This window comes from Hermetia illucens, chromosome 1 (genome assembly GCF_905115235.1).
Source record: "Hermetia illucens chromosome 1, iHerIll2.2.curated.20191125, whole genome shotgun sequence".
NCBI lineage: Eukaryota > Metazoa > Arthropoda > Insecta > Diptera > Stratiomyidae > Hermetia > Hermetia illucens.
Window position 1 is genome coordinate 205,826,826 of NC_051849.1, and position 13,259 is coordinate 205,840,084.

The 13,259-nt window shown below is 44.9% G+C and overlaps 1 protein-coding gene across 2 annotated transcripts in view; it reads left to right on the forward strand.

The window, feature by feature from the left end:
- Positions 1–9,390: 9,390 nt before the first annotated feature.
- LOC119649693 (sodium bicarbonate cotransporter 3) overlaps positions 9,391–13,259 on the forward strand; it is a 193,928-nt gene continuing 190,059 nt past the window's right edge. For both annotated transcript variants that reach the window (XM_038051972.1, XM_038051980.1), the window contains exon 1: positions 9,391–10,292. The gene's annotated coding sequence lies outside the window, so the exon portion shown is untranslated. The remainder of the gene's footprint in view (positions 10,293–13,259) is intronic.

A 13,259-nucleotide genomic window follows, 5' to 3' on the forward strand; every position in this document is an offset into this window, starting at 1 on the left:
ATTCTCCAAAACATTTTTAATCAATTCCTTTTTAAAGTAGGAAACCACAAAAATCTAAGATGATTTCCAAGAAAACGTAAAATTTTCTCTGACGTAAGTCCTTGAATTTCAAGGGGGTTTCGAATCCTTGAAGTTTCTTTGCAAATTTTTCACGTTTTACTCGATTTTTTCCTTAATCTTGATCTTGAAAGTTCCATCTATGATACAGAAATACACTAAAACTTTTTTTCGCCGAAGATATTGTCTTCCCTAGAAAGTTCCTGCAAATTAAAAGGGAACTTTTTTTAATTTGTTTTTGGTTTCCTTGGAAGTACCTGGGGAGGCTTTTTTTTGTACTTGCACGTGGAAGGACAAATTTGTATTTAGGGATGGTATCTTTTGAAGAATGACCAAATTTTATCAGTTTATCATTCAAATTTTAGATATTTTTATATCTGATGAAAATGAGTATCTTCAAGGTTATTTTCGTATAAAGGAATGGCAGATTTCTTAAGGGTAAACCGTAAATTCTAAGACCTTGACTGCTGCGGTATGAACAAATAGAGTTCAGTTGGTTTATATCTTCAGAAACATCCGTGGTACTCCTTGCAAAGACCTTCCTCCTGCTGTAGAAGGCTATGTAAGCCTTCTTAACCTTCAGTTCTCTCTCTTAACCTCCAATTTACACTGGAGGAACGAGCAAATTTTTATTCATTTAGCTACGGGAGGCTGAATTCAGGATTACTTGTCTCGGTGTAACATCTGCTCCGTTTTGGTTCAGATCTTCCCGCCCGCAGGCACACCTCTTCCAAAGCTCCTTAAATTATATCATTCATAATGAAGTGAAGTATCCCTGACACTACTCTGGAAGACACATGTCGGAAACATTTGTCGGAAAGCCACGAGGGCTCTGATGACTTGCAGATCCATAGCAGGAAAAAAATGGGGTTGCAGCCCGAAGATACTACTTTAGATATATACTGCAATAGTAAGGCCAATGATTACCTATGGAGCGGTAATCTGGGCAGAAAGAACCGAGCTCAGCACACAAGCCAGGGAATTACATAAGCTCCAAAGGCTGGCTTGCGTGTGTATCAGTGGGGCAATGAGGACATGCCCAACGGCATCCCTGGAAGTCCTTCTGGGATTAACCCCTCTCCATCTGCACATACAGATGCAGGCAAGGAGATCAATATTCAGGATGGTCGGTAGTAAGAGTGAGGCAAGGAACTGCCTAAGTCGAAGGAAGATTGATATCCTTTCTAAGCGGTTTCCCGAATTACTGATACCGAGGGACAACATGACAACGAGGTTTCACTTCGATAAGAAGTTTGAAACACGTTGGAGTAACAAGGCAAACTGGGAGAGCGTGGCTACGACATACGGCTTAAACCAGCAACTGATTACTTGGTACACTGACGGATCCCTCACAGCAGAGGGAGCGGGTGCCGGTCTCATTGGTCCAAGGAAAATGTACTTTGAGCCAGTGGGCAGGTACATTAGCATATTCTAGGCGGAAATTTACGCAATAGACAAATGTGCCTCCTTTAATCTGCAAAGGAACTACAGGGGGCAGAACATAGCTATTCTCGCCGATAGCCAAGCAGCGATCAAGGCACAATATGTCCAACCAGGTGAACTCTAAACCGGTATGGGAATGACTTGAGAGACTGAATACACTCGGCTCGTCCAGCAAGGTCTGGATATTTTGGGTTCCAGGCCACGCTGGGTTGGAAGGCAACGAGGCAGCGGATGAACTAGCCAAGAAGGGAGCAGGGATGCCTTTACACGGGCCATAACCCTTCTGTGGAATCGGAAACGGTTTCATGGCTATGAATCTAAGAAACGAAGAGAAACGGTTGAGGGAACTATATTGGGCGGGCCTACCAGGGATGGAGCAGTCCAGGGTGCTTATTGGTGGATACGAACCCATGCGTACAAAGGATTGCTTAAACCTCACCAAAAAGAATCTCCCAATCATAGTGGGAATTCTCACTGGTCATTGCCGGCTGAACTATCACCTAGGGAAGCTAGGGATATCTACGGACACCGCCTGCAGGTTTTGTGAAGAGGAGGACGAAACCTCTATACACGTCCTGGGACAGTGTCCGGCACTTGTGCAAAGTAGGTCGATACATCTGGGAGAACACTTATTACCAGATGCAAAGCTGAAACATCTGGAAGTGGGGAACATACTCAAGTTCCTAACGGTTACAGGCCTGCTTGAGATACTGTGATCAATAGGTACACTATAACCAGTAAATGGGGCACAATAGTTCTTCAAGGACGTGGTGCGACTTTCCCTTAACAGAATAATAATAATAATAATCCCTGACACGAATACCATCAAGTCATCGACATAAGCCACCAATTTCACCTTCCTCTTGTGCTGAAATTTGGAGAAGCGCGTCCCCTTCATAATCGTCCCTTAATGGATATCCACCTGCTGTGCCAATTTGCACAATGAAGAGTTTCTTCTTGACAACTTGACCTAACTTCGTTCAATTGACCCTTCTGATGATATTGAAAGGGGTGGAATAAAGAATCTGACTGTAATCTGACACGGATCTCTGGTCAAATACTCTCCAGTTCTTCACCCTGAAATTCTCATTGTCGATTAGTAGGGTGATATCAAGGACGTCTTCCCAATGGTCACAGTTCTCCGAACTGGGGAAATGGAAGGTTGGTGTACTGCCGCACCGATTAGTGCTAGTAATTAAGACAAAGAGGAATTCACTCCTTTCATTATTAACAGGTTCGCTTTTTTGCTGTAATAGTGGTTGTCGATTGTTAAGTGAGTGATTTAATCTGGGGAGATGCACACGTACCACGATTAGGTCTTCAGAACTCAGGGAAGGGCACAGAAAATCGTGGAGGCACTTGAGTTCATCACAGGTGTAAACGCCCGGGTGGCGGCATTCGCGTCAAAGGAAGAGCACAGATCAACTAAACCGAGACTACGGAACACCAAGTTTGAGGCCCGAAGGTCTCTGTTCGCTTGAACGTAACCACAATCCTCATGAAGCTCCCACTATAGCTGAATGCACATGAAACAGGAATTCGCTTGTGAACGGAAGAAAAGCTGAAGAAAAAAAAAGAAGATGTGAATTCGGGGCCTATACCGATTGCATGATACCAGTTTACCCTTGGAAAAGTTTTGTGACTTACTGCCACTTCAGGTGAGTCTATACAGGTTCTCCTTGGTCACTTGGTTTTGGTTTGGCTGACAAGGTTACTGGACCGTCTTCCTCAACAGCACCATTATTCCCATGGAGTATAGAAATAACAAAATTGAGGAAATAGTAATGAAGGGGGATGAACTGGGTGCATTTAGGTGTAGTACGGAAATGCGTCGCTCTTCGCCGTGTTGAAACACCCGAGAAAACACCGGGGTGCGCAAAACCAGATAAAGGGAAAAAGGGAAAGTAGCCTAGCGAAAATCGCAGAAACCGGGCAGTTGGTTTTCGATATAAGCTGGTTGGGATACAAATCCTTCACCGTTGCTAGAGCCGAAGAGAAAAGGAAATCATGAAATGCACGGCTGTTGTGAGGCGTATTCGATCTGTATCTTTTCCTAAAAAAATTTAAGCAAAGACGCAAAAAACTTTCATGAACAGCAACAATTGGTTGCGGGAAACGAATATAGGTAGCCCGAACTAAGTGTTACAGGTGCTTACAATGTTGTCTCATGTCAACAACCAGGCAGATTTAACAGCAGGGCGGCATGCTGCAGAGGCAGCCAGGTAGATCACAAAGCGAAGACTTGCAACAAAAAGGGCAGTTGCACTATCTTTAGAGATCGTGGCACATCTGGTGGGAGCGTTTCACACACTGCGAGCTCGACGTGGTAGTTAGTAGGCAGCATGATTCACAAAAATTGAGATGCATGACTTTACATCGTTTATCTAACACCAACTTAGACTATTCCGACGCAGGGTTGATGCTCTGGAAGACGAAGTTTTGGGCACGGTGTACGGATCCTTAGTAGGAGTGGTTTCATTGCCAGGGCGGTGCCCAGGTAACGTAATCTTTGCGTGGAAACGGCTCGTGTCGCCGGTCGACGAATGGCGAGTTTTGGAAGACTTCTCGACAAGTGGCCACCAATATATCAAATTCGAAGTAGTTGACTGCTTGCACGCTGAACGTCACAAAGATTGAACTCTTTCCAGGTGATATTATCATAAATTCAGTCATGCACCTGATAATGATAGCCTGCCAAACTTCCATGCCCCTTGGAGCACCCTGTCATGACAAGGCTTTATTTTGGCTGACAGCGAAAATTACAAAGGGTTGTAATAACCAAGGGACGGCATACATCTGAATTAATGAGTATAAATCAGCTAAAAAGAGACGCCGGAATGAGATAAATAAAGATTGCTGCTTGCTTAGTCGACGAAGTGAATAAGGTTCCGTGGGAACTCGGTTATGAGCTTGACACCCGGAAAATCGGGGTTCTGCGAAAACCCTATTTACTTAATGACGAAAATATGAATAACATTATTGATTACTTGATGACAACATCGTAGAAGACCATAAGGACTGCCCACTTTTCGCCATGAGAGAGCATCAAGATGCAGATCTCCATACGAAAAACAAGGAAACGCCCGGTTCTGATCGTATCTCAGCAGAGTTATATAAGCCAGTTTTCCACCATTGGCATTTTTCCTTGCCGCTGAAAGGTGGCGAAACGCACCTTGATCAGCAAACAGAAAGGAGACTCTTTGCTGCCAACCGCATACCGCCTATTATGTATATTTGACATTATTGGGAAGGTGCTAGAAACACTCATCGTGAATCAATCAATCAAAAATCACCGCAGGGATATTTGTTGACAGAGGAGGAAGGAATAAACTTCTTAATAACACATTGGTTTACCTTAAGGTCGGACTTCTGGAACGCTTCCTACGATAGTGAGAAAAGAGTCGACATGATAGAAGTATCTCGCCCGGGTCGGTTATTGAGGATCATATTGCTGCATTTGTTATGGACCGCACTCTTGAAAAGGCGCAAAGGAAATTTGACACCCCAATGCAATAATGAGCTTGTGATGGGGAAATACGGTATTGGCGACCATAACGGTAATGGTTGGAGATTCGTGGATTTCTGCAACTTCCACCGCCTCGTCATTGGTGACCCACTGTTCAAGCACAGAAGCTGCCATAAGGTCAGTTGGGTTTCCACTTCGTGATCCCCAGTAAATTTAGGAGTTGTCCCCTGGATGTCAGCAACAAAAGAGTCACTGACATCGGTCTCACTATGATGTTCGCTTACGTTAGCTTGCATGTTACGTCCGCCACTTTCCGCAGGTTTGAAGAGCTGCAACCCCCCCTCAACATGGGCCGCTTGTATGACTCAGCTGTCGCTCGACAGTCGGAAAGTCATCTTGTTGATCGAACGGCAGATGTACTAGTAACGTGCCTCAGAATATCGATGAGCTTAGGACTGCCATAAAAAACTCTTTTATCGGGTGGTACATAGGCTGTCGGCCAAGTCCCGGACAGGAAGAAAGTCATTTCGACCCCCAATGAACTCAAACGGAGTAAAGCCGCTGAGCTTGCAATTACTGCAGATCTGCTGCTTCCATATTGGGAATTCGAGACTTTTCCCAGAGAGACAATTGACAATTGAAATCTCAGAGGATAATAAGGTCCAAAGCGGAGTCCTTCAGGGTTGCATCTTATCACCGATATTATTTCTTTTTGTTATCGATGACGTTCTTGATGCTGTCCTGTTCGGAGGACGTGGAGGAATTTAATGGACGATGATATCTTTCCTCAAACATCTCGTCCACGCTGATGATATCTGTGTGCTCACTCATCAGGAGCTTTGCAGTAGATGACGAGTACGAGTACCTCGGTCGATGTCGGCGGGGGGGGGGGGGGAACTACAGCGCGCCCGAGGTTGATGCTATCTCGCCGGTGCTCTGGCTAATAGTGAAGGTGGTTTCATATGCTGACGTCTTGGTGATATTGATGTGAGAGGTATTGCCCTCCATTAGGAGCGACATCATTGAAAGAAAAAAAGGTATGCCTACTGCCACAAGATGCAGACTCGCATAAATCCAACTGAAATGATATTGATACTATTCACCACCAAGACCTAAATTCCATCTCCTGCGACTGAATGAACAATGATTGGTTTGTAATTGGATGTAATCCTGAATACGAAGCTAAATCGGAGATTAAACATAGAAGGGTGTTCAGTAGGTCTGTATAGCTTTTTATGCCTGCAGGGGAACCTTTGGAAAGAAATGAGATCTCCGGCCGAAGATGATTCTCTGAATGCACAGCTGTGGTACGTCACATCCTAACATATGACTGCATTGTATAGTGACAGGCTTTAAGCAAAAAGTACAATAGAAAGGAGCTTAATAGGGCTTAAATAACTACGTGTGCAGGTGCTACCGTGGCTCTGCAGCCCTGCCAAGCAGATGCTCTCAATATACTCCTGCATCTCCTCCCCCTACACCTTAAATACGGTGTAGGGTGCAGTGTAGTAAAAGGACCCAAAAAACCGCCGGTGCAGGTGCTATTGGGGCTCTACCGTCTTGCCCGAATTTATGTACTCCTGCATCTCCTCCCTCTTGAACTCCAATTTTAGTACGCATTAGCGTGCAGTGCTGTCAGACTACTAGAGTCCGGATGCTGGGCAGCGGAACCTTACGTTCATAGTAAGATCCTAGATGAAGTACTTCGGAAAATATGGATACTCCCCAGGGACTACACCACACGCAAGTTAAACTTCACGAGAAATTTTCCTGTGGGCTTTTCGACCAGGGCAGAATAGTAGGCCGGCGGGGTGTTACAACGCTATGACACAGTATTCTTCACCGACGGATCAAAGATGGTCTGTGGAGATTGCATGGGTGCTCTTCTCGAATACACATAGTATATCCGAGTTATACCGTCTCCTAGGTTACGCCAATATACTCCAAATGGAAGTACTGGCGATAGTAGAAACCTGTCGAAAGGTGAGGCATGATCTGAATGCCACGTGTAATATAACCATTCTGATTGCCAGTCAAGCGACCATTAAGGCCTTGTACTCAGCGGTGAAATCGCCCAGGCTGGTGGAGCAGTGGAGAAACGTGCTAAACAGTCTGGGCCTACGTTGAAGATCATCATCCCCGGGAACATAGGAACATGGAGCTGAACTAGCACAGACTGACGGACTGACCAGACGGGACTCTGCTCTTGACAGTCCTTCGTGACCCGCTGGCGACTGTCAAAAATGGAACCTACTCGCACTACTTAGGAGCCGCGAACCTCAAATGTGCCAAGTCAAGGAGGATTTGGAACGCTTATAACCAAACCCGATCGCGAAAGCTCTTGTGCCAGACCGATGCAAATGCATATAAAATTACAGCGGTCTGCACGGAGCACTGGCATATAGGTGACCAGATTTTTAGCTGGTGATTAGCAGAGCGGCCTTCCTTCATGAATGCTACGAGTTGGCTCGGAACATCTGAGCCGGCGGGACTTTGCCTTTTTGCCCCCATAACAGTAGTCATGATCTTAGGAGTTTGTTATATCAAAACGGCACACCACAGTGCAAAACTAGACGCAACGTGCCAGTAATTTATGGCATTTCATTAATAATAGATTCCATTTTCTTTCCGCTTATCAGTGACTTGGGATATAAAATATTCTCATCGAATATACCCAGAAGATTCATTTATATTTTTCCTGACTAGAAGCTGAAACCTTTGGGTAAAAGGTGATTAATAATTTTGAAATTTGACGCAGAGTCAGGGACTACCTCCAGAGCAACGGTCCTGACCAGTTTTCTCAGATTGGTTTTCCAAGCAAATTCATATAGATTATCTCCAAGGGGAGATATATAGGCAGGCAGAATGCTCACCTAGGCTCCGTCTTAATAATATCGATGACATAAGCTCGACCCTTCATTAAGGAAACATGGCATAGTGTCAATCGTATCAGAAACAATATTTCGGATTACAAGGAAACATTTATTTTGATTTCCATCCCCCGGAACTTCCAATAACTTCATCCTTTTTCCGATATTCAAGGTTCAATTCAGAGATTATTATCGTGTGCACGCTTGACAGCAGCGACTCAAATCATGTCCTTAAATTGTAAAAAACAACATCGTACAACAAAGAGACAACATTTGACTCAATTCTCACAGCTGCCACGCTTCAATTTTACCAATGAGGGAAACGTTTCAGTATTCCAACAAAAGACACCTTGAAAGCACTTAACAGGCTCAATCCAGTTGACAAAATCTCGTGAACAATCTAATCAATCTTAATACAGACAGTCAGACAGTATTGCGCAAAAAACCCAAATACCCGAATGTTCATAGTGTTTTCGTAATGCAATCGCTGTTCGTGTAATAGAGGCTAACAACATTATCAATCAAGTACCACTGATAAATACAACTCACCACTAATTAGAATACAAAGGGTGGCTTTTCAAGTAATCCAGTTTGGCAGAAGTCATAGCAGCTCGCCTAGACAATATACATAAACGCCGGAGCATAAGCAAGCGTGGAAGTGCCATATCGCCCGGTCTCATCCCCGCATAATGGGGAAAGGCTACACGTGTAGAACCTATGGAGGTACTTATGCTCCCAAGCTAACTATCGCGGTAAATGCCGCTCATAAATTCTCGAAATATTTATCACCAGGGAAACGGTCCTCAAACGATAGTTGTCACACACGTACTGGAGCTACTGCAGAAGCATCTCAAGTGGAAGCAATGGATACCGCCGGTGAGCTTTCCATGAGCACTCAGTCATCTATTCGACCTCTACAGCTTTGCACATGAGCAGTGTCCCAACTTCCCACCCTCCAGAGTGTTATCGCGAAAAATTCTACTACGAAAACTGGGCTAATAGTACATTATGCTACCCTCTCGTTGGAATAGGTTGGCTAGACGGAAGTTTATTGTTGTCCCCAAAATACGCAATGGTCATTACGGGAATGTCGACTCCGAGAATATAGGGCAGAAGTTGATAGTCTTTGTTCGGCCGATACCACTGATTCCACTGACTCGACAAACCTCATGTTACTTAATTCATCAAAAAGAAAGATATAGACCGGTATCTAGATGACCATCAGCGGTACGTTGCTCCCAGATAAACTGCCAACTGCCGTGTCTACTCGTGCTAGAATTCCAACCACGAATGTATCTTTCTTTCATCGAATCTGATAACATCTCTTGCATGCAAACGAATGTAGCCCCACAAACTTCGTTGGCTCAGAGTCAAGCGAACTCGCTTCCAAACAATGTAACCGGCACGAAGCCGCCGCAGCAACGTACTAGATTCAAACTACCCCCGAGTAACTCACTCCAACCACCCACCCAGATTAACCCTGTAGAGGAATTCCATTTGAAAGCCATAGAAAATTTTTCCGGGATGTGCAGTATTAGAGCTTTCTGGTCAGTTGCTCGTTGACTTTCATTAAAACCGCTCGGAATCCAGTGGACGTTGATCACTTTTCACTCTGGAAGTTTTCTTCACACCCAACTAGCACCTCTAGTGTAGGTGCCTGAAGAGCATTTCCCAACCAAGGAGGCATGAAAAGAAGTGAAATTACCATCTTATGTCGCACTGCCGCACCAGCGAATGCCTCTTCAGTGAAAATGATTAAGTGCGCTTCGAGATATCCACGAAAACTGGAAGCTTCGATAATTCTGGCCATGTGAAAAACTCCTTTGCGGAATCTCCTATCGATTTTCCTCGGAAGCATGAATTCAGTGATTGGCGATGGAGTGCACAAGTTCCGTTTAGGTTTCTAGAAATGTGATTGAGTTGAAAAAGTACCGGAAATTACATTGTGTGCCTCCGTAAAAGCGGAAGTGAATATGATCCTGGCCTTAGTGAAAAGTTTGTTTTAGGTAAATGTTGTATTGTGTACAGAAGAACAGAGAGCCTCCAGCCTATTTCCGCCCTTCTTAAATACCGAATTGATTGGGCCACTGGCAAAAATTCTCAACTCAAACATTGCGTGAGCTTTCGTTCCTGTCTTCATGATGGAGGTACTGAAATGGTGCTGCTCTGCTCTATACCAATTCCACTTAATCGAATCGATTGTATGGATTAGCCGAATTTAAGTTAGTCATAGTTAAATGTTAGCGAAATCGTTGAATTGGTGCTACCGACAAAGTGAAACGCTGTTATCTAGTGAAGTCTAGTGAAATTTTTAGTGAAAGCATTCCGTGTTACAGAGGCATTCAACCCTAACTGCCATCCACCACCACAAAGCCACCCCATCGCCAGTAATCAGGAGGACTCCACTCCACGGGAAGATTCCCGGTGACAATCAAGCGAAACCGTTTAATTGCAAAGTAAGTGAGTCATTCAATTTTCCAATTAGGCTAGGAAAGCTAACTCAGCAAATCACGAGTGGTGGCATGTTGCTCTGAATTACATAGTGGAAATGGCACGACAAATGGAAGATACTCCGAAGAAAAGGTGTCACACAAATAATTTACAGAACAGCAGCCACCACTATTGATTTTCAGCTTCTCCCTTCCTGTCTCCGCCAAGTTTTGTCTTTGTTGCTTCGCTAGTTCCCGGAAGTTGTGAGACACAGTTTGGTTTTTGGTTTTTAGGTTTTATTGTGAAAGTTTGGAAGCAAACACTTTTACGATGTAATAATACCCCGGGACTGAAGGATCAGCATTGCGGCATGGGCCCGCTATGACTTAGAATGTACTCCTTTTTGTGAATACTTATTTAACTGCTTTTCATACGTACAATGAGCTAGCTTATCCTCCCACTTTTCCGCAATATAAAGCTACTGCATTCGTTACTTCGCACAGGAGACCCTACCTATTTTCAACCACTTCGTTTGCGAACTTACACTCAGCACCGATAGTGTAGGCAATCGGCAGAATCAAAGGAACGAAATCTTATAAAAAAGGAACAGTAAAAGCCCATAAATCCCAGCTAAAGTCTGAATTAAATGAGCACCGTAAGTACGTACATATGCGTAAGCTATACCAGTTCATACATAAATGTGGGGTGGGAAATAACTTAAAAGCCCAAATGACAATAAAAACACAATAAACTCTGCCGATTATCGATATAACCAGAATGTAGAAGAATATAAAATTCCCGGAATGTCCTGGGGGAACTCAAGCTCAAGTATATCGCCAACAACCGGGAAACGTGGCGTGTCGGCCTAATTGAAGCGTTATGCCCTACGTAGGGGTTTATGGCATGGTGTAAAAACAAAGGATAAAAATAGATATACAGATTGACGGTCCCACCAGACCGAATCAGCTAAAAGTCGGGAACCATTCCATTTAATCTTAGAAAAATACATCCACTCCAACTAAGCCGCAAGAACCACCACCCCTAGCTATCCAGATTAAAACTGGCAGGCCCACCATTTCGGTACTTCTGGTCTTCAGAGGCAGCCCGTAGCATTCACGGGGGAAAGCAGCTCTCCCACCCTGCAACTTGAAATCTCTCTGAGGTACCCAAAAAATGGCTTACCCAGTATCCGTAGCCTGACTCTAGCTAGAGCTGGGAAATCGCAGAAAAAATACCTCCCTTCACTCTCCGCAGCTTCGGCAATGCGAATTGTAGGGTATGCCAAGCCTGGCGCATGGTCCGCTATGGACCAATGCCTCGTGCAGGTCGCCGTAATCTTGAATGCATTTGCACGCATCTAGCACAGGGGCTAAGCGGGCCAAATTCTCCTTGACTTGGCACAGCTCGTGTGGATTTTCCTTTGAGGTAGGCATGCTAGGACTTAGAGAAAGGCGTTCTCTCCATATTCGTCCTTAAATGAATGTCCAGCATGCACTCAGGTCTTCAGTACGAAAGAGGTCAGGCTGATTGGTCGAAAGTCCTTCGCGGGCTCATGACCGCGCCTGCCCGCTTTCGGTATGAAAACCACTCGTGCACGCCTCCAGGACTGTGGTACGAATCCTAAAGAAATACAACCCTTTCCTGCCGCTTCTGAAGCATGACTGGCATTATGCCTGGAGATTTATATGAGGAGAAGCTGTTTGTAGCCCAGTCGATCTTATCTTCGGTAATTACCGATTTGATAGTCTCCTACAGCTGGGGAGGCCGCAAACCCCTAAGTAAGGTTCTGACTCACAGTCCTCCTCGCTGGCGGGAAAGTACGTTTGAACCAGCAGCTCCAAGTTTCGCTAGAAGATTCCGTTCAGGAGCCTTCCGACATTTTAAGAAAGGATGGTCTCTTATGTTCCTCGGACAGAATCTTACTGAGCCTCGCGGATTCACTGATGTTCTGATGTTCTCACAATGGCCATCTTGTACTTCTTCAGGTAATCCTTGTATGGCTGCCAATATTTTTGTCTGTAGCAGATGTTGAAAATTCCTCTCGCTTCCTGTGGCTGGAGAAATCTTCATTCCACTACGGTGGCAACGTCTTTTTGCTGTACTTAGTAGGGCATGGGACTTTAAAGGCGGTATCGAATCTCTTTTCTAGAGTCCCGACCTTTGACTCCAGTTCGTCTGTCGTGCCAATCATACCAATTTGCGCACCGGAGCGTTTGTTCTTAATTACTTGACCAGGCTTTCTCCAGTCGATACTCCTGGAGTCTCTGAAGGGTTTGGAGACCTCTGCGGCGAGATCTAGACTAAACAGTATCCAACTGTGATCAGAGAACGATCTCTGCTCAGACACTCTCCACTCCTCCGGAAGGGGAAATGGAAGGTTGGTGTACTGCTCCTGTTACACACCGAGAGGTATGAAGTAATAATAAAATCCAAGAATGACTCACCTCTCTCGTTGATTTCCGAGCTGCCCCAAAGCCTATGCCTTGCATTGACGTCAACCTATCAACAGGTTGGCCTTCTTTGTTGCTATGGTGTTCGTCAGATGCTGTAGTTCTTTTAGGGGAGGTGATCGGCCATGAGCCATATAAGCCAGGGAAATATACACGTTCTCTGCCCCCAGTTTAACTACGACTACGTCGCTGGAACTCAGATTTGGACACGGAAAAGCGTGCAGACTCTTCCTTACGAGATGCTGATCAGCATCTACTGTGCTGTGGAATAAACTAAAATATTGGGGTTGGGGTTCGTCAGTCCCCGTCAGACCGTCGATCGTCACCTCCTCGAACAGCTCGTTTGCGGCGTCGATTGGATCTAGGCCGTCGCCCGGTTTTGCAGAGCAGAACACTTTTACCTTTGCATTCCTGACTCCAAACCGCACTTTATGGTCGAAATTTTTCTTCATTTGTACGGAGTCGTAAAGGTTGGTTGTTTGTCTGAGGCTCCTCCTCCTTGATAACAACCCAGTCGTCCATAGAAATCCCGGGGGTTTTGAA